General features: G+C 34.7%; 1 protein-coding gene and 1 pseudogene across 3 annotated transcripts in view; one reads left to right on the top strand and one right to left on the bottom strand.

The window, feature by feature from the left end:
* CADM2 (cell adhesion molecule 2) overlaps positions 1-22,171 on the bottom strand; it is a 1,078,599-nt gene that overhangs the window by 1,018,996 nt on the left and 37,432 nt on the right. The window lies entirely within an intron of this gene.
* On the top strand, positions 4,529-5,180 carry LOC122908393 (annotated as a pseudogene).

Genomic DNA, 22,171 nt, shown 5'->3' with positions numbered 1-22,171 from the left:
TCTTGTTTCTTCACTATAAAATTTAAGTTTATATTAGTAAGGCATATTATTGAAGCTTCTGGCATTGATTGTTGATGGTGCTAGGACAGCCAAATGTCCTGGTTTGCTCAGGACTGAGGGCATTCCCAGGATGCAGAGCTTTCAGTGCTAACACTGGGAAACTTTTGGGCAAACCAGAAGGGCTGGTCCCTCTATACTGACCATCTAAGTTTCATCTTCCTTGTCTTTAACCATATTTTAGCCAGAAACTACCCTTCCTAGTGCCTTTGTGGCTACACTGGTCCATGTGACTAGCTCTAGCCAATGGAATGATGTGTGCATTTCTGAGCCAGGCACTTAAGTATCCAATGCACCTTCCCAATGGTCTTTCCTTTTTATCACTGGCAGGTAACAATAGACACAGTGATCTTAAAGCCAAATGATCACTGATCCATAAAACAGGGACAGGCTAGGGTCCTGAATTACTGTGTGGAGAAGGGTTTTATGAACCTTATCAAACTATGAAGCAAGCACTGAACTTCATTGTGTTAAATCATTGAGATTTGGGAGTTGTTTGTTTTATCAGTGAGTGAACCCTTATTAGAAGATGTAACTTATGGTTATTAAATAATATTGGAAGTGAATGTTATTTGCCACTTGTTCTTGCCATAAGAGATGGCACACACAGGAGATATGTAAGGGCCATTCTTCATTAATAATACACTGTTCTAAGTTAGGTCACCCTAGAAACTTCAAATTATCCTTAAGTTTATTTACTGCTCTCAATAGGCTTAATGGGCAGGTAGTATCATTTCCTCCATTTTAGACAATTAAAACTCTAAGTGACTTAAAGTTGTCACTTATTTTCCTCTCATGACACAAAGTTAAATACCACACCTAAGAATAAACTCACCACTTCTTGTACCAAACACCACACTCTTCCATAAGCTGTTTCCTTTCCTTATTCTGTAATGGCACTTACATACACACACACACACACACACACACACACACACACACACGCACAGATATATTAATATCTGTATACAAATAAACACATACACACAATGAAAAACAATGACTACAGTGAGAACATGTACATATTCATTTCCTTTCATTATTTCTTTACAAAGTGCTTTTAGATAATTAGATGTAATGTCTTTCTTTTTTAATTTGTCCACCTTCAAAAATTCTCTGTAGCATCACAAGTTGCTAATTGCCTGCTCCTTCAAATGCTTTAAATTTTAGGTATATCATTTAAAAAAAATATGTTTATTTGATGATCCGTCTCACTATTTGGTGGATCTCATTTGTTGTCCCATCCTCCTGGTAAGTCATTGAACTTAACCTCCTCACACTATAGTGCCTTTCCACTCAAATGTCTTACCTATTTATATTACTACTTACCCTAATTTTTTTTGAAGATTTTCTTATTTATTTGACAGAGTGAGAGAGAGATCACAAGTAAGCAGAGAGGCAGGCAGAAACAGAGGGGGAAGCAGGCTCCCTGCTGAGCAGAGAGCCCGATGTGGGGCTCGATCCCAGGACCTGAGATCATGACCTAAGCGGAAGGCAGAGGCTTAACCCACTGAGCCACTCAGGTGCCCCGGTACTTACCCTAATTTTACCTCTGTTCAAAACTGTAGTCTTTGGCTCTAGTTCCAAGTTTTTCTTGAAATACAGACTGACAGGTGTTTACTTGTGTTTAAAATGTGCAAATATATCAAATTCTGCATCTGTTGGACTAAAATTCAACTTCATAATTACATATTAAAAGCCAGGTTCTCTCCTTATTTCCCTCTTTTCCAATTGTCCCAAATGTTTAGTCATATTTGGAAAAAATATATATATGTATATATTTACTTATCTTTGCATATTAAAAAATACATTTATTCATGTAATTAGTGTCTCCATATATTTCTCACTTCAGCTTCCTTCTTCCCAGAAGTTAGGCCCTCATTGTAATATGCTTATAGCATAGGAGAAAATCTGGTCTACTGACAGTTACTTTATATCCTTCTGGACTTTTTTTTTTTGCCTAAGGAATTTTCACCCATCTTTCCCTATTGTAATCCATTTATTTGCTCCTAGATTAATTAAGCACATCTCTGTTCCTGCATTTCTTGTTTGAAATTTATCTCTGTTCCTCCCAAATTAAGAATTAACCTCTCATACTAGTGTTTAAAATCATTCCCAATACTCTCAGATATGCCTTTGTTTTGTGTGTGTGTGTGTGTGTGTGTGTATGTATGTGTTTAAGATTTTATTCTTTATTTGAGAGAAAGCAAGCACCAGTGGGGGAGGGGAAGAGAGAGAGGGAGAAGCAGACTCTCTGGTGAGCAGGAAGCCCAGTGCCAGGCTCATCCCAGGACCCTGAGATCATGACCTGAGCCAAAGGCAGATGCTTAACCAACTAAGCCACCAGGACACCCCTCAGAGATCCCTTTGTAATCATATCGTATCTACTTGGTGAGTTTCAGTCAAGCAAGATAATTGTGCGTTCCCCAAATATGCTCTAGACCTTCCCACTCCTGCTGGGTCTACACTCTCTACTTGGGAAATTCCATTTTAGTTCATTCCTTCGGAAACCTTAATCATCCTGTAAGACCTAGCTCAAAGCAGCTTGAATGCAAAATTTTTTCCTCTCCTTGCCAAAGGCCATTTGAAAAGCTTCTTCCTTGAACTCACAAAGCACTTTCTTTGCACTTACTTCCTTTATGATGTATGTTACTTCAACCAAATAATAGAATCTTCCCATGAATTTATTTTTCCCTAAGAAGCTAAAAGTTTCTTGTGGACAGGCATTATAATGATCATCTTTGTATTCCTCAAGTGCTTAGTACAGTATCTTACTCTCAAAAAGAAGTTCATTTATCCAGAAGAGCATTCAAGGTAAGGTACTGTTTTAGAAATAATTGAAATGCCAAAGTGTCTAAATATATATGCTTGAGAGTATATATGGGGCTGATTGGAATGCAGTTAAAACTTGCATGGAGTTAGATAATCATGAAGCAAATTCATTCTGAGGAAATATCATATGATGGTTAGTAAGTTTTCAGCTAGCGAAAAAATAAGGAAATAAAATTTTAGTAAATTATAACTTGTCAACTTAGTTTTCAACAGAGCCATGGATTTCCAGTGCATAGTTCAACCATAGAAACTAACTGCCAAATATATTTTCTGGTTTAAGTAAGACAATATAAAGCTACATAAAATTATCTCTCTCTCTCTCTCTATATATATATATACACAGACACATATATAGATATGTATATATAGTATAATATAAAAATGTAATGCGATGATAAAAGACTTTAAAAAATAAAGGAAGTATATATTATCAAACTATTAAACCTTCTCTATGAAAAATCACAAAAGCTGATTTTATGTTTCTAAGAAGTAAACATAAAAAGAAACAGAACATGCGAAGCAGGCCCCAAAATGCCTCCAAGTGATTCCCAGTGTCTGGTATTCACATCTTCATGGAAACATCCAGACTGTACCAGAGTTGTGCTGTGTGACTAGTAGCACAGAGCTGAGGTGAAAGTGTGTCATCTCCTATATTAACTCATAAAGACAATGGCTCCTGTCTCACACATACTCATTCATTCTTCCTCTCTTAGCTCTGGGAGAAGCAAGCCGCTCCATTTGTAGGCAGTCCTGAGCAAAGTCTACATGATCAGGAACTGAAGCTTCCAGCCAAACACCAGTGAGGATCTTAGGCCTATGACTGACTGAAGCCTCTCGTCAACCATATGAACAAGCTTGAAAGCACCACTTGAGCCTCGAGATGACTAGAGCATCTGTAATCGCATGAGTCCCTGAGCCAAAACCAGCCAGCAAATCTTCTCCCAGACCACTGAACCTCAGAAACTGCGTAAGAAAGTCAGTATTTTGGGATACCTTACTAAGCAGCAACAAGTAACTACACAGAATACATAGATACCAGAAACTCTGCCATTAAGCCTATTTATAATGAAAGTAATAATACATATTTTAAAAAGCATTTAGTTGACTACAAATTTTATTTACTACCTTAATGAAATAGCCTCAAAGTAAACATTTACATGATAAAAATGTAGCCTTTATTTAATAAAAGCAATTACAACTCCTTACTTCGAAAGATATGACTTCTTGGCTCTCGTAAAATCCTAACAATGGTGGGTTATGTTTCTTTTCCTTTAAAATAAAATGTTCTGGGGATGCCTGGATGGCTCAGTCAGTTGGGCATCTGTATTCAGCTCAGGTCATGACCCTGGGGTCCTGGACCCTGCCCCTCCTTGGGCTCCCAGCTCAGTGAGGAGTTTGCTTCTCCCTCCCTATGCCACTCTACCTGCTTGTATTCTATCTCTTGCTCACTCTGTCTCTCTCTCAAATAAACAGAATCTTAAAAATAAATAAATAATTTAAAAAAATAATAAAATGTTTTGAGGCTGTGTCTGGCTCCTGCTCTCTGTCTGCACAGTACACTGAGCTCCATAGAGACTGTGCCTGGCAAGTGCAAGCAGGACGTGCACTGGGCGACTCTGTGCCTCACTGAGGAAAATAATTAAACTTGGGCAATGGAAATGCTAAGAAGCCAAGTGGCAAAATGTCACCATATGCACCGTTTGTGCAAACTTGCTGAGAGGAGCACAGGAAGCACCCAGATGCTTCAGTGAACCTCTCTGAGTGTTCTAAGGAATGCTCCGAGGGGTGGAAGACCACGTCTGCTGAAGAGAAAGGAAAACTTGAAGACATGACAAAGGCAGACAAGCCCTGTTCTGAAACAGAAATGAAAACTTATATTCCTCCTGAAGAGGTACAAGAAAGAAGTTCAAGGATCCCACTGTACCCAGGAGGCCGCCTTCTGTTTTTTTCTTGTTTTCTTCTGAGTATCGCCCCCAAATCCAAAGGGAACATCCCTGCCTATCCATCCATTGGCGATGTTGCAAAGAAACCAGAAAGACCGCAGTACCATGTGCCGATGACAGGCAGCCACAGGGAATGAAGGCTGCCAGGCCGAAGGGCAAATAGGATATTGCTGCAGGCCGAGCTAACGGAAAGCCTGATGTGGCAAGGAAGGCAGTCATCAAGGCTGGGGGGAAAAAAAAGGCAGAAAAAGGAAGGAAGAGGAGGAAGACAAGAGGCTGAAGAAGGAAGATAAGACAAGAATGATGAATAGGTTGGCTCTAGGGCAGTTTTTGTTCTCTTCTCTATAAAACATTTAACCCCACTGTGCACAACTCACTCCTTTTAAAGAAAAGAAATGTAAGCTGCATAAGATTTGTTTTAAGCCATATAGTGTCTTTTCTGTATAGTTAACACACTATGGAATATGTCTTTAGAGGGCCTTGTCCTGGGGGGCTTTCGGTCACCACTAAGCTTGCCTGGGACAGTGTGGGGTGGGGCACTGGCATGGAAACGTAAAGCAAGTTCTTGTTGGTGCACAGCACAAATTAGTCGTGTGTGGGGATGGCAGTTTTTCCATTTTCACTTGTCTCTAAAGCAGCTTACGCAAAATAATTGTTGTTCTGTTATCCAAATCCCAGTCCGCCAAAAAAAGTTGCAGCTGTTTTGTTAACATTTTGAATGCTTCTAAGTAAATACATTTTTTCTATTAATAAAAATAAAATAAAATTTTAAAGGATTAGTGTTGAGAAACACTCTAGTGTTTCTCAAAATAAGGATTCTGGGTAAGTTTCAATGTCTAGGTGAAGATCAGAAATACAGAATTTTCAACAGTTCTTTGGGCATAACAGGAGTGAGCCACAGGTCATACAAAAAAGATAAAATAGATTCTTCTTCCCAGATTCCTTTCTTGTGTTTTCTTGAACTCTGTTTTTAGATTTGCTACAGGCCAAAGACAAACCATAGGTTTTTCTTCTCCATGATTCTATGAATCTTATTGTTATGCTTTTCTTCCCAGTGCTGTTATAGGAATCCTTTCACAGTGGGTCAGATCATAGAATTTTAAAAAGTCATTTATTAAAAACTTTATATAAATTAACATTATGATATATCTATCACTATGTCAAGGATTTATCTTTAAAATTTTTTCGAAAATTAAAAAGCACTTTTAATATAAATTCGATCTTCAAAATTCTATATTTTGCTAGTAAAATACCAATGGAAAACAGAACAAATGTATATTATATATCAGAAAAATGAATTGTGGTACCATTCTTTGTACTGCAGCAATGCAGATAATTAGCTCCATCAATCTAAATGATGCTAAAATACTGGGATTTTATTAATAAAGTCAATATCAGATGATTTACAATTTATGTTATATAAAAATAAATTTTAACTGAATTCATTATATGATATTTCACTTTTATAACTATGGAATATCTTCTTTAGAAGAAAGACAAGCTTTTTATATTATTTTTATACTTTATGTAAGTGCATATAAAACATTTCAATGGCTATATATTTTCTTATCATGGAAAGAGAAAAATTAAGTGAATCCTTTAAATATTACAGAATATTCCATGTGACCACCCAATATATTTTAAATAAACATGAACCTCTTGCATGTTGTAAAGAATATATTACAAAAAAATGCACACACACGCACACATATATTTAAACTTTATTTATGTATGCTATTGTATTAAAGGAAATGAAAACCCAGGCAGCTGAAAAAGTTAATTAATGATAAACATTTTAGAAATAAATATTGGGCCATATTAGGGGGGAAAAAAGCCCTTTGAGAAGAATTAAATACAGTATAAGGAAACTGGAAAAGCCTTCACATTTACTAGAGGAAATATACCATTAATGTTGTTGGAGCCCAAGTACTCATTAACCACCATCATTTCTGAAAGTTGAGTATAACAAAGATAGATGAAACAATGTCTTCATGCTCTGCATCGAAACTACCCATAATTAGGTCATGGCTGAAAAACGATTTTTTTATATTTCCCCCTTACAAGATAAAGAAAAACATACTCTTTGCCATTATATCACAATGGCTACACTCTTCTCTTTAGTAGCATTTAAATCAAGAGTCTTATCAAGACTTTAATCTTTTATAGCTTAATATATTCTACATGTAAACAGTATTTCTGCTCAAAACAAGGATGTGTCAGGCTCTATACATTTAAAATCCTCTGTGCTCCTCCTCTGATAGAAGATGGCTAAATTCTACTTAATCTTTGGAAAACAAACATAATGTTTATTTTTGTTTTTTGTGTATCTTATTTCTAAAATAAATTACTATATTCTACAACATGCTACATGGAATTCATATGCTCATTATTTTTTAAAGTTATACAGTTATTTCTAATACTATTTGTAATTTCACACTTAAGAAGCTTAAACCTATTCCATGATTAATTCTGAAGTTTGTGCAATAAAAATTTTCTATTAAAATACTGCCTATAAGCAAACCATTGCTGGACACCTTACCTAAATAAATTAAAAAATAGTATTTGAATAAAACATCTTGCTGACTGGTGCAAGGAACAAAAAGCTGGACAGATATACACGCCCGATAGACTACAATGATAGATAAACCAAGTTGATTGGTAGTTATACCACAGGTCAGATTATGAGTGCCAAGAATGGCATAAACAGAATGATTTTAGAAAACTGAAGAAGAAAGATGTTTCAGGAAGCTCACAAGAAAATCTTCAATATTTTTGCAGTGTCCATTGCAATAAGAACTAGCTAGTACCTTTAGAAAGAAAAAATCTTACCAACTATTAAAGATACATATGACAGTCTTTAAATACCTGCCAGAGGAAAGGAGAAACAAAGACAGGTCAAGTCTCCTAAACAAGGAGACTTTAAGATATATAAAGATTTTTGTCTTTTTATTCTCAAGGCAAATTTAATGCTAAGAATAGATAGAGTTCTAAGTGCTTGGAATTAGGAGGTACATTATTTAACTTCACCACAGTGTCAGTTAATAAAATCATGGAATATTGGAGATAGAAGTAGTCTTAGCCCTTAACATGATTCGAGATGGCTAAAGTTATTCTGCTCATTGTATAGTGTTGGTACCTGTGTATAATAAAATACAGAGCTTTGGTATTCCTGGATTATACATTCTACTTACTATATCAAACATCCTGTTAGGTTTCAGTTTTCTTAGGTTAGCGTAAACTCATTTTTGTGCTATCTTCATATCATATCCTTTTTTAATGAGGGGTGGTAAATTTACAACTCTAATGTGGTAATATATTGGACTGTTGGGTTGTTTTATTTTTTTATGTTTTAAAGATTTTATTTATTTTATTTGACAGACAGAGATTACAAGTAGGCAGAGAGGCAGGCAGAGGCAGAGAAAGAAGCAGGCTCCCAGTTGAGCAAGGAGCCCGATGCGGGACTCGATCCTAGGATCTTGGGATCATGACCTGAGCCGAAGGCAGCAGCTTAACTGACTGAGCCACCCAGGCGTCCCTAGCCTCCAACTTTTGGTTTCGACTCACACCATGATTTTAGAGTCATGAGACCAAGCCCTAAAAAGAGCTCTGTGTGCAGCACAGTGCTCAGCATGGATCCTGCTTAAGACTATTTCTCCCCCTCTTTTTGTCCCACCCCCACCCTCAAATAAATAAATAAGTCTAAAGTGTCTGTAAAACATACTAATAAAAAAATAAAGAGTGTTTTTAATTTTCTTCAAAATCCCTGTGGGATCTATTTACCAATGTGATGAGGAGTTCTCATAAAGAAAAATGCAACTCTAAGTTACTTTTCTTTTGTAAGGGTCAACAGCTCACTGTATGACTCTTTGAGGGTTGAAATAATGAATACAGTATCTTTTTGTATTGTTGACCTGATAATAAATTTTATACCTTGAAAATTAAAATGAGGTATTACCAGGGCACAAGAACTGGTATTTAGATAGGTGATGGGCATTAAGGAGTGCACATGCGAGGAGCACTGGGTGTTGTATGTAAATTCAAGTGTACACCTGAGACTAATATACTATATGTAAATTAGTTGGAATTTGAATAAAAGCTAAAAGAGAAAAAGAAAAGAAAAAAAATGAAATAAAGTGATTAGAATCAATGTTATCTGGCCCTGTCTTATTTTACATATGAAGACCAGAGAGGTTAAGTAAGAATTACCCAAAGCTACTCATTTAGGGAGTTATAATCCTGAAATTAGAACCCAGGACTTCTGACTTCTCTTAAGCTGTAACTTCAGTAGGTCCACCATTCAGATAAAATCTCTCCTCCACTCAGATCGCATCATTCCCAGGTAATTCTTATATATCGTTGTCTTCTAATCTTTTGAAGCCACTTCCATCTCTAGGTGTCTGAGTCAGCAGGGAGGGATTATAAATATCAGATTAGAGAAGTTCTAGGGACCCTATATACTGAAAGAAATGCCAAACCTTAGCAGAGAAAACTTAAGCTCGCTCATTCTAAACCTCTCAGAGTGATTTACAATCTGAGATTAAGCCCTGGCCTAAAAAGTTCCTGACATCTAAGTTGATTCAATCATGCAGACACACTAGAAACATTTATACAAGCAATGAAAACTTGGGACTATGGGCATCCCAACAATGAATTTTACCAATTTTATATGACCTTTTCCCTTGATCTCAGTATACTAACTTCCTTGCTCTTTTTCCTGCTACCCTTTCTCTAAAATGTTGGATAGTCATCATTGTCTCTACCTCACTCAGATTTATCTCTCTTCTACAAGTACAGAGATGGAAAACATGAAACATGAGCTTAAGCCTACTTTTCTTGCCATCTTCAAAAAAAAAAAAAAAAAAGACATATGTTCACGGATGTGACACTTTCTGCATATTAAAAAAATGTTTTAATCATCTCTAATTCCTTGTTTCCATTTTCAACTCCTGAAGTCAATTAATTATTGTCTATTTTTTTATTGTGTATGTCCTTTTCCACCCCTTTGATTTCTATATCTGTCTCTTCTCTGCCCCCTACTTCTTTATAGTTTTTCTTCTCATTGCTATAATGAAAAAAATCCACCTTCAAGACTTTCCAGTGCAATTTAAAACCTTGTCAGGCAAGAAGACTCTGAGAATAAGAAAAAAGAAAAAAAAGAAAAAGAAAAAAAAAAAGACTCCGAGAATAAGTAGGCCTAATATGCCACTGAGCAAAAAGCACCTTTACAATTAGAACCAAATATGGAAAGTTAAATGTAAAATATAAGGTAATTCAACCTTCAACTGAAAATTGAATGAGTGTATTGCCATCAAATGAGACCATATCTGAATGGAAGTAAAGTGGATATGCTCTTCTTTTACATTTGCATTTTGCATTTTCAAAAAACAAAACAAAATGCACCTCTTTACAATATACATAAGAAGTGACAGAAAAAATTCACACATGGATACTTATGGCTAGGAATTAGCTAAGGGGTCTCTCATTGCATTACATTATTTGAAAACTAACAAAAGTAAACTCTAGAGTTGATATCATCTGCAAACAGAATTTGCACGTACCAGTGGCAGGGTCTTGGGTACCTGAACCAGCTGATCTCAGAAGCATGGATTCTTCCCAGGCTCAGTCCTTTCAGACAGCTACACAGAAATATTTATCTGTTCTGAAATCTCCTGAAATATCCAACCCTACTTCCAAATTCCCAGAAATACTGAATTTCCATTAGCTCCTTTGACAAAGCCAGCTAGACCAGAGACACCCGCCAGGTCCTTCATTCCCAATTCTTACCACCGTGTTTTCCTAATACAGAACTGTCATTTTACTCTCTTGATGTTAACATCTTGATGGCTGGTCAATAAACACCAAATTCATCAGGATTCCATAACAGACACCAACAATATTGCCAGGCTCACCTCCAGGCACACATACTATATTGCCAGATTTAAGAACTTTATGGTCTTTTGGGGGTTTGTGTTCAGGACTTTTCACTTGCTAGTCTCTGTTCTCTAGCTAGTTAATTTCTACACATTATTTTAGTGTGCACTTAAAATGTCACATTCTATGTAAAACATTCCTTCAGAGAAATTTAAGCTCTACATCCTTTGAAACCCTCTATTCTAGTACTACCACATTTAAATTGAATAATTTCCTTGTATTTTCATATTACCCATAAGACCAGAGGTTGGTTGACAAATTTTGGACACTGACCCATATATGGCCCTCTGTTTTTGTAATAAAGTTTTATATTATCATAGTCATACTCATTTATTTACATATTGTCTATAGATGCTTTTGTGCAACAGTGGCAATATTGAGTAGTTGCCATAGAAACTATAAAATACAATCCAAAAATATTCACTGTTTGTCCCTGTTCAGGAAAAGCTTGCTAAGATCTGCACTAGAGCTGGACATTCTTAAATAAGATATACTGTGCCACATTCATCTTTCTGTATCCATAAGTTCACAAACTACTTGAGTAGGGGATAAAAATACTTGTTAAATGAATGGATTTCTCTTGACCTTCTTTCATATTTCTTAGTATTTTATTTATGTTTCTCTCACTTATAGAAGACGTATTATCAAAAATAAATTGAATGATTCTAGTACTTTAATATATAGCCAGCACTAGTTATATGTACTTTATGCAGAAAGAATGCATTTGATTAAACTTTCAAATCTAAGTAACATATTATTGGACACTAATTGGCAGATGGAAATTTGGCAGAAGGGATATTTGATGTAAGGTTGTATGATGGCCATGATGAAGTAAGAGGAATTTCAGGTGGCTAATTTCAGAAACACTGCAGAATACGCATATTTTAAAAAGTAGACAAATTAAAATAGTAGCATGGGTGACTTCCTTTTTGTATTTTATCTTTTTAATATTTTTATTATTAGAATAGGTTCTTAGAAGTATTGATAATGCTTCAATACTAACTTTGAAATGTAGTGGTGAAGATGAGAATATGTATCTCAGTGTACACATATTAGCTTGGCATTCAATAAATATTATTGTTACCTTCTGCAATGGTTAATCTGCATGAGGATAACCAAACAGCATTTCCATCCTTGACCATGTTCCTAGCATTTTTTATGAAGATACAACCCGAGATCTATGTATATGAATTGCATTTCAAAAAGTTAGACTTCAAGAAATTGCATTTTTTTCTCCAAACTAGAATAAATCACGTTTAATTCTAATTCAAAGAAAAACATGCCCAACCTTATCTTTATTTATTTTTTCACATACACTAGAAAAAAAAAAAAGAGACTCTTTTGAGGTTTTCCTCCAGGTTTGCAGACATTCTGTTTGACAGTGAATGTGATCTAAGGTTGTGTGACTCAAAAGCCAATGTAGTTTCCAAAGTGCTTTCCCCACTGGGCACACAGAAAATATGCCCTTTGATTATAATCTTCAGCCTTCTTTTCAAGACCGGTTTCTGTTTATAACTCTTTGGGGTTTAGAGTCAACTCAAGTTTGTTTTTAAGCAAAGAATATTCCTTAAAGCTCCATGCAAGTTTGATCGGCTGGCTGCTTCGATTTCACAGTTTTCCAGCTATGCCACATTGTTTGCATCTGTGTCTCAGTAAATTCTTAAAAGCATTCCTTTTCCCATGACTGTTTGCAATTACTTCTGCTGGCCATATATCTATACATTCTAGTAGGAAAGCATTCTCCGGTATTTCTTCCTAGAGCTGCAATTAGAATTAATATTAGACTGCTACTCAGTTAAAATCCCAGAAGAAAATAATTTAATGTTAAAGTCATGATTGTATCCCATTTTAAGTTGAAAAATTAAAAATTTGCTGCTAACAGATGCCAAGAAAAACAGAACATACAATTCCATTAAGAAAGATAGAAAAATAATAATAGCATCCACAAACAAGACCTAATCCAAATCAGTTCAATGAATGTCAGATATGTATAGATTTTTTAAAAAGCTACAAATTTTATTAAAACTTAGAATCATCTGCTTTTTGGTAAAATAACTCACGTATGCCATCTCTGGACTTCACATTCATAGACAATGCTGCTGGCTCATCATCATGAATGCATAAAATGATGTTATCCTAATTGTCTAGTGGATTTGTCCTGAGTTATTGCCATACAATTTGGTCTTCTTGTCTGTGACACATGATATAACTAATTACACACACACAAAAAGAGACCAAGGGGGAAAAAATTCCCAATTAATGCGTGTAGTAAAGTTAAAGGTCTACTCTGTCCACCGAATGTACTGAAGTATTGTGGTTTTATTTCTATTAGCCATGATCCAAGAGGCAAACTACAGCCAGAGACCCATCTGCCTCCTTTTGTAAATAAAGTTTTATTGGAACACGGCCACATCCATTCATTTACATTTGTCTGTGGCTGCTTTCCAGCTATAACAGCAGTGTTGAGTGGCTTTGACAGAGACTTTATGGCCAGGAAGCTTAAATATTTGCTAAAAACCTTTAAAAAGTTTTCCAACTGCTTCCCCAGAGTATTAGAATCTGAGACAGTGGTCTCAAATCAGGTCTGCTGTCTCTGAATACTAAGGGAACTGAAAATAAAGATAATCCAGATATTTATTCCAGAGGCTATAAATTTACCACTGACATACAATGTTTTGCATGACATTGGGCTGACATATTTTCTGACCTTCAGACCACAGCACTCAACTGCTCAATGGCCCCTTCAACTTAGACATAACAAGTTACCAATTTCTTTTACTTTTCTCAGAGATTAGTCTTAACCATCCTTTTAGGTTCTCCAAATTGCTCCCAGGAAAAGACTTAAAAGACAAAATTGACCACGTACATCTTAGAAGTGAGTAAAATCTGTAAGCACCTTTTCATATTCTTTGAAATAAATTCAGGTAATTTTGATTAAAATGGCTTATGATCCATGAAATGGATCAAATCTTGGACCCAACCAATTGATAAACTTCATCTCTCAGTTCATAGCCTTCGAGTAGTTGTCCATTTGCTCAACATCAGCCCTGCTAAAGATCACTTATCCAAAGCACCAGGTAAGATATTGGTCTACCAAGAAAATGTCCTTAATTTACTCTGACCCCTTATCTAGTTTAGGCATCCCACATATGTACCTCAGAAGCATCATGTGTTTAGCCTTATCTTGGCAGTACATATTGGAATTGTTTTGTTTCTTTTTCTCAGGCTTATTTAGAGGATAAGCTTTTTGAGGATATGGTCTTAATTTATTTTGATTTCCATTTCCAACCACTTAAAACAAATAAAATACTTCTTGAATATTGAATGAACGAAGAGTACTGAATCTGCTTTGGCAAGACACAAGAGCCTAGTGGAAAGTAATTCTAGAAATACTGTTTGGAATGAGAAAAATCTATTTGTATTATATGTATGCTAATTAATAAAGGACTCTTTGCCTTTCTTCCTTCTTGTACAACCAGAACTCTAAATAGTTTGGACAATTTTTGAAAAACAAATTTCTGAATAAAGAACAATGACCAACTTAAAAAAAATCCTATCTTCTTCATATTGTCATCAAGCAATAATTTAATTATGTAAGATACCGTGTTACCACAACCTTATTTTGTGGAAGAAGGGCAACTGGTAACTTAACTGCTTCTCTAAAAGTTTATGAACTGAAAAAATATTTTATCCTACCTGCAGATATTATTAGTATGGTTACTATAGACCTCTACTTTTACAACTTCAAAGGTATAATTACCATTTACACATTCAAATTAGGTGATTATCTACATTTTACAGATGAGGAACCACACATACACAAGTGAATTAAACCATAGATTTCAAGGCCATAAGATAAGCAATAAAATTTTAAATGCATAAATTCCCATCTCCTTTCCAAGGCTAATACTTGAAATTAGGATTTTAGTTATACTTCTTTACAAAGTTTTCAACAGTGAGGTAAGAGCTATTTGTATAACAGACCAAAGAACTCCCTAGGAATCCTTTATTATTGCACAATACCATATAAAAATATGTATATCATAGCAGAAAAATCATGAAAACCAATTTTTTTAGTCTAAGTACTCACATTTATAACAGACTGGTAGTAATAAAATGTGTTAATTCTAACAGCCTAACAGATTGCAACAAAAGACTATACTTCCAAAAATAGATTGCATTTTGCTGTCTGATCTTTATCTTTCACCAAATATGGTGAGTTCTCTATCTTAGCCATCTAATATTTCCAATGCTTCCAGGCTTCCAGTCAGTTTTCTAGTTTTTCCACAAAACATCTAGTCCCATAAGTCATAACACCTCTGGACAAAACAAACAAACAACAACAAAAACCCCTCATTTTTGGAAAAAAAAAAAAAACAGTAACAAAGATCACAGTGGCAAAAACATTATTTACTTCTTAACAATGAAAAATTTAGGGTAGGTTTTCTTTTAACTTTTAGAAGTCATGTCATTCTGTACCAAATACACTGAGAATAAAGGAAAATTCAGACTGGGAATAAATCATTTTAATGAAAATTAGAACACCCTCTTTAATATTTGGCTCTTTTACTGCTAGCCACCAAAATTTATGGGTAACAAGTGCATCTTCCTTAAGACAAAATTTCTCAAAGGAAAGCCATGTAAAAAGCATTTCTTAGAAATTTTGCAAAACAATTCTTCACAAAGACACTTTCAACTTTAACATGTTCACTAATTTCATTGTTAGAAAGCCAAAGTTGCAAAAAAATAAAAAGCAAAGACCAAAAATGGGAAGTATGTGCTCTGGCAAATCATTCTCTAAATAACCTGCGGTTCTAGAAATGCAGGATTTATTTTAAAGATATCTGAAAATTGGTCAGCCTATGTTTCTTTTGAATGATTCTCTATACTTTTACAATGTGTTTGCTTCTGATTGTGGTGGGCAATAAAGTGAAACTGATTCTAATTCTGATCTTTGTAACACTGACTTTAACAAGATCAAGAGCCTAGGGAATTCCTCTTTGCTGTCACTCACTGACAGAAGTGTATATAACAGTGCACAGCAGGAGGGGCAACCTTGAAAAACACCATGGAGCATAAGAGTAAGGTACCAGGGAAGTATCCCTGGGGAAAGAATAACACAGATAGCAGAGACAGAGGAAAAGGAGGCAAAAGCATGGCAGAAAAGATATTATTGATATAGACAATAGGGCAGAAGTTCATCAGAAATATTTATAAATGAAATTAGATTAAGATAAATACAGATTCAGCAAAGTATGCTAAGAAAAAAGAATTTATGATCCTAACAACAGAATATGTAATCATAATGCTGAATGACATTTAAATAACATTGATTGATTTAAATAACATTTGATTTAACAAATATTTATTAATCAAAGAAGTCACCCCAACTTTTCTTGGCTAGATTAGAGTACCAGCAGTTTTGATTCAACTGAGTGTTTCTGCAGATGTTAATCAAATATTTAAAGGCACTTAACTATTTCAAATTGGGATATTTGTGTCTAGAACAGAAAAGGTGCTTTAGACCAGATGTTTTTTGTCTTCCTAAAATTTATGTGTTGAGATATAATGCCTAATGTAATAGTATTTGCAGGTGGGGCCTTTGGGAGGTGAGTGGAACAACAGCATAGAGCCCTCATGAACGGGATTAGTGCCTTCAGAAAAGAGACCCCAGAGAGATTCGAGGTCCCTTCCACCATATGAAGTTATAGCAAGACAGCCATCTATGAACAAGAAAGCAGGTATATAGCTACTGGATACTGAACCTTGTCAATGCCATGATCTTGGACTTCCCAGCATCTAGGACTATGAGAAATAAATTTCTTTTTTTTTTAAAGATTTTATTTATTTATCAGAGAGAGAGAGGGAGAGAGACCGAGCACAGGCAGACAGAATGGCAGGCAGAGGCAGAGGGGGAAGCAGGCTCCCTGCTGAGCAACGAGCCCGATGTGGGACTCGATCCCAGGACCCTGGGACTATGACCTGAGCCGACGGCAGCTGCTTAACCAACTGAGCCACCCAGGCGTCCCATGAGAAATAAATTTCTATTCTGCCACCCAGTCTATAGTATTTTTGTTACAGGAGTGTTAATGGATTAAGACAATGGGATGGAGAATATTAAGGTATTTTTTTTTAATTTTACATAAAATAAATTGTGTTCAAAGGAAAAAAATAGTTCAAAGTTTTTGAGAATATTAGTGCTTTAAGGTTATTTAATATTCCTTTCCTCTATCAAGCTATTAATATCAATAATACTTTTTCCTAGAAGATACTGTCATGCTTTTAATTATATGAGTCCTATATCATTTAATACACCTCTGTAAAAAAGTAGTTACCATTTATAGCCATACAGATGTGGAGTCATCCAGATTAACCAGTGACCATTTCTATGTGAGCAAGAAAAAGAACTTGCTCTCCTGATCTTATGCCCTGAGAGAGAGATGATAAATAGATAGATAGACAGATAGTATTACAAATTAGGAGAAGATAAGATATTAAAATATTGAATAGTAGGGTCACACACAAAATAGTTTTTGGCATTAACTCAAAAACAGGTATCTAAAATTTTTTTTGAGAAATTCAAAATAAATTTAAGTCTTAAATGGATAGAGAAAGAGAGCAAGAAAACAGACACACAAAGAGAGTATGTCAAATGGTCAATTACAAGACTTAGAAATCCAAACAGATTACCCTAAAGAATTATATTTTTATTCCCTGAATGTGTCTATTAAATTTTACAAGACCAAGTACTGAATAAGTTAGCTATGTTAATATGATTGTAACAATAAGAAAACCCATCATGTGTCTTATTTTGTGTTCAGAAGGTAAAGCAAAATGCGCTGATCATGAAAATTTGCACAACCATATGAAGTTAATACTTCATAAGACCAAATTTCATCAGGGAAGACATTTATTTTGTTTCCTACTGGTAATGTTCCCAGAATGACAACTGATGAGTAAAATGTATCTACCTATACAAATATGTATGTATGAACACCACCCCGACACATGCCCACACACCCCTACCTTTGTATGTGCGTGTTTTCAAACAAAGCACTTGGGTCACACAAGTGAAGATAGAAATAAAAAGTGAATTTATATCAGTAAATTAATCTGTAAAATATTGAACCAAAACTTATATTTAATCATGACACAAGGCTTTAAAATTTTTACTTGGGACTTTGCTACTCAGTTTTTATTTATTTATTTATTTATTTATTTATTCAACAATTGGATGAAGGCATAGAAAACAAAGCAAGTACTAACCAGTCATCTTAAGAAGAAATTTCACTTAAAAATAGCATATTAGCAAACTTGAAATTTCTACATTTTCTTTTTTAATGTGAACAAAGGAAGGACTTGTGCTCTGTAGCTCTAAAAGATGAGAAATACAATCAACCAATATAGGTTATATTAGAACAGCTAAGAATCATGATCAATGCTTGTGAAATTTATAGTGTCCCAATCATGGTAAATGTTAAAGTTTAAATTCATGTTAAATTTTCAGAAAGAGTTTGCAGAAAATTCCATGTGCCATAGGAGTTTGAACCTAGTTGATCCCTAATATTTGTTCTCAACTAAGACTTTTATAATTACTTCCCAGAATTAAAAAGAAGATCCATGCAGTCATCATAGACACATTTCAAAATCATTCTGCTTGGCAACATATGGTATAGTCAATCCTCATTATTCCCAGATTGCATAATTTGCAAATTCGCCCACTCACTAAAATTTATTTGTAACCCTAAAATTGATCCTTGCAATGTCTTTGGGGTCATTTGCAGATACAGATGCAGAGCAGTACAAAAATTCAGTTGCCTGATGCACACATTCCCAACTGAGGTTGAAAAAGACGACACTCTGCTTTCTTATTTTAGCTTTCATACCCTAAAAAAGTGTCCTTTTCAAGGTCTATTTGTGCCTTGCTACCACATTTCTGTGCTTCATGATGATGAGTTTGTTCTTTAAAATGGCTTCAAGCATAGTGCTAAAGTTCTGTCTGGGGTTCCTGAGAAGAAGGCCATGATGTGCCTTAAGGAGAAAATACATGTGTTAGATAAGCTTCATTCAGGCATGAGTTATAGTACTGTTGGCCATGAGTTTAATGCTAATGAAGGTTAATGAATCAACAATATATATTAAATACGGTGTCTTCAAATAGAAACACATAAACAAAATTATATATTGATCCATTGACAAAAATGTTTGTGACAAAAGGCCCACAGAAATCTACCCTTGTATTTTTACAAGGAGCAAGTGTTCAATACTTGCTAAATCAACGTTTCAGAGACTTTATAGAACACAACCACTGAAAATAATGAGAATAAACTTGTATTTTTTTGCTTTAAACTAATGTCGGATAATATGAATCTCTCCAAAGTTGTTTTCATTTAGGAAGTGGGAAGGATCTAGGTTAACATGAGCTTCACAAAAGAATACCTTATGATTTGGTATTCTTACCACATGCTTTGTGAATCAGTAGTAAGTGTAATCATGTTTATGGAAAGTTTTCTAGATCTATGATGAAAATCTTTCCCTTCTCCAAATACACACATTAACTTTCTATATTTCATCCTTACTCTTAGATGATGAGATCAAACTATCAGGGGGACTATCTAGAGACAATGTTGTAACATACAAAGTACTTTTTAAGCATTTGCTTCTATATAGTGAAAACTAAACTAGCAGTCAGCCAGGTGGCTATTTATTAGTGCCAAATTGAAATCAGCAAATCTGAGTCTCTGGCTGCCTGCCCCTGATCACAGAGGAACACATGCATTGCTCTCTGTCTGTTCCTGGAAACCTCCAAGCCAAACTGTCTAAGGCTGTTAGGAAGCTTGAGAAATTTGGAGTTGCTAAACAATTGTTAGCACTAGTTTGCAATACTCCAGACTTAACTGTAAATATTTACAGAGCTGCAAGCTAGTCAAATCCACACTCTTGCTCAATTATAAACAATATCAAAAAATAAAATTTCACAGTTTGCATTTTGATCAATAATTGTATAGTTTCTATGCTTTGTTCCTCAGTATCTGTCTCTTATTAGGAACTGTTTACCATCAGTCCTGTACTTTAAGAATTGAACATGGGACATCAAGACCTTAAAGTTTAATGGGGATTATTGGTTCCAGAAAACATACTAGCTATATTAAAACTGATCAAAACCTTTTATGAATTTAAGCTAGGGATATAAAATATGAATACAATACTATCTTTAAGTTTATAAAGATATACTAATGGAAAGAGAATTCCTCGAATATCACACTATGAGACCAACTACCACAACATAATTTTCATTTGATTATCTGAGTGTCACAAAAAAACAGCTTATGTACCTCAAGTCGATTCAAAATGAAAACAGATAAGGTTTAGATTTTATTTTCATTGTGAAATCTACATACTGCCTTTTTCCATCATGAACAAATTAAGAAGATAGAGCCCACTTGCAAAGACATACGGCCCAAGAAAATCAAGTAAAATGCCCGTTTGCAATTTTACATGGGGAAAAATTAACTCCACAATCAAATAACAAGAGGTTCATCAGGATGACAACCAAGGAAATGAGTTTCAGAATGGTTTTCCCTTAACACGCAGCAACAGCATTCTCATATTGAGAGTGCCACTATCCTTAGCCTTTTCTTAGATTATTATCAAATGAAAGTGAACCCAGGATCACCCATTTCATTATTATCTAAGAGAACCATGTTTTTTTTTTAATTTCAATATAACATAGAAAGTTTTTTTTTCTTGCATCCATATGTAACAATAAGTTTGACAGTGTTTAAAACCATAGAAAGATAAATAGTACAAATATTCAGATAACATGTGGCATATTCACAAATATTGCAGATACTCACAAATGATGGAAAATAAACATAAAATCAAAATAATAGACAGAAACGAAAAACTACTTAAAATCATTTTTACATTAACTTTCTCTTTTCTTAAAAAATAGCCAATATTTTTCTCAAAATTCACAAAAAAATGAGAAAATCAGGTGGACATATATGCTGTAAAATATTTTGGCTTGTAAATAAATTCTAAAAGGAGCAGACAACTCTGTGTAATTTAGAGAATATAGAAACTAGTGAAAAAAGGAAGTCAGAATTTAAGATATTTGTTAACTCACTTCGAGAGATATAGGGTCACTCTCAGCCATAAATGCATCACATGAATCTTGCGATGATAATGAGAGTGACACCACTTAACAGAGTAGACGATTCCAAACATGAGCACATATGTCTCAGCACAGCACAAGATGTGGAAATCCACCCCAGGAACCAGCAAAATAACTTCAAGTTTTCTTGAACAAATCAGGAGAAACAAGTGACATAAAGCATTTTTAAATAGTGTTGAGATAAAGAAAATATTTTATTATTATTATTAAAGCAGCCTTATTTATTCTCTGCTTCTGTGGTGTTTATACCATTTTCAAGTACCACAGAAAATGACACACACATATCTATATTAGAGAACATATATTGATTAAAGTAGCATTAAACATAGTTTTACAAAAGTACTTGCATGCATACATTCATAACAAAATATAAAAATAAACTGGTCTAATCAGTTAAAATCTTTAATTTTCAGGTGTTATATGATCTATTATTCATTCTCCTCTTATACAATCAGTTATGTATTTATTTACATCATTAGTTTTTAATGTAGTGTTCAATGATTCATTAGTTGTATATAACACCCCATGCTCATCCCCACACATGCCCTCCTCAATACTCATCACTAGTTACCCCATCCTTCCATCCCCCTCCCTTCTGTAACCCTCAGTTTGGTTCCCAGAGTCCATCACCTAGTTACCACATCCTCCCAGACCCCCCCTTCTGTAATCCTCAGTTTGGCTCCCAGAACCTGGAGTCTCTCATGGTTTGTTTCGCTCTCTGATTTCTTCCCATTCAGTTTCCCCCTCCTTCTCACTGTGATTCTCCACACTATTCCTTATGTTCCACGTAGGAGTGAGACCATAGACCATATGATAATTGTCTTTCTCTTCTTTACTTATTTCACTTAGCATAATCCCCTCCAGTTCCATTCATGTAGATTCAAATGGTGGGCAGTCATCCTTTCTGATGGCTGAGTAATATTCTATTGCATAAAGAAAAAATTTTAAATGCCATTTTTAAAGATTGATTTCAGGACAGAGTTCTGCTAAATAATTAGAATCACGCTGTGATCCAAATGATGTTTATTGCATCCCCTCTTACTATTTGTAGGAGATGTAGGGTTTGAGAAACAATTAATACTCATTTTAGTGTCTTTCAATAGGATTATCATCTAAACATTTTCTTGAAACTAATTGTCCTCCTCTTTTATCTTTCCAACTCAATTAATTCATTGTATTTGTGAGGAATTCTTAAGTACTATATGTTTATTCAAACATACTGGGTAAAATT

Source organism: Neovison vison, chromosome 6 (genome assembly GCF_020171115.1).
Source record: "Neovison vison isolate M4711 chromosome 6, ASM_NN_V1, whole genome shotgun sequence".
Classification (NCBI taxonomy): Eukaryota; Metazoa; Chordata; class Mammalia; order Carnivora; family Mustelidae; genus Neogale; species Neogale vison.
Note: the sequence above shows the minus strand (reverse complement) of the source record. Positions and strands in the feature narration are given on the sequence as shown.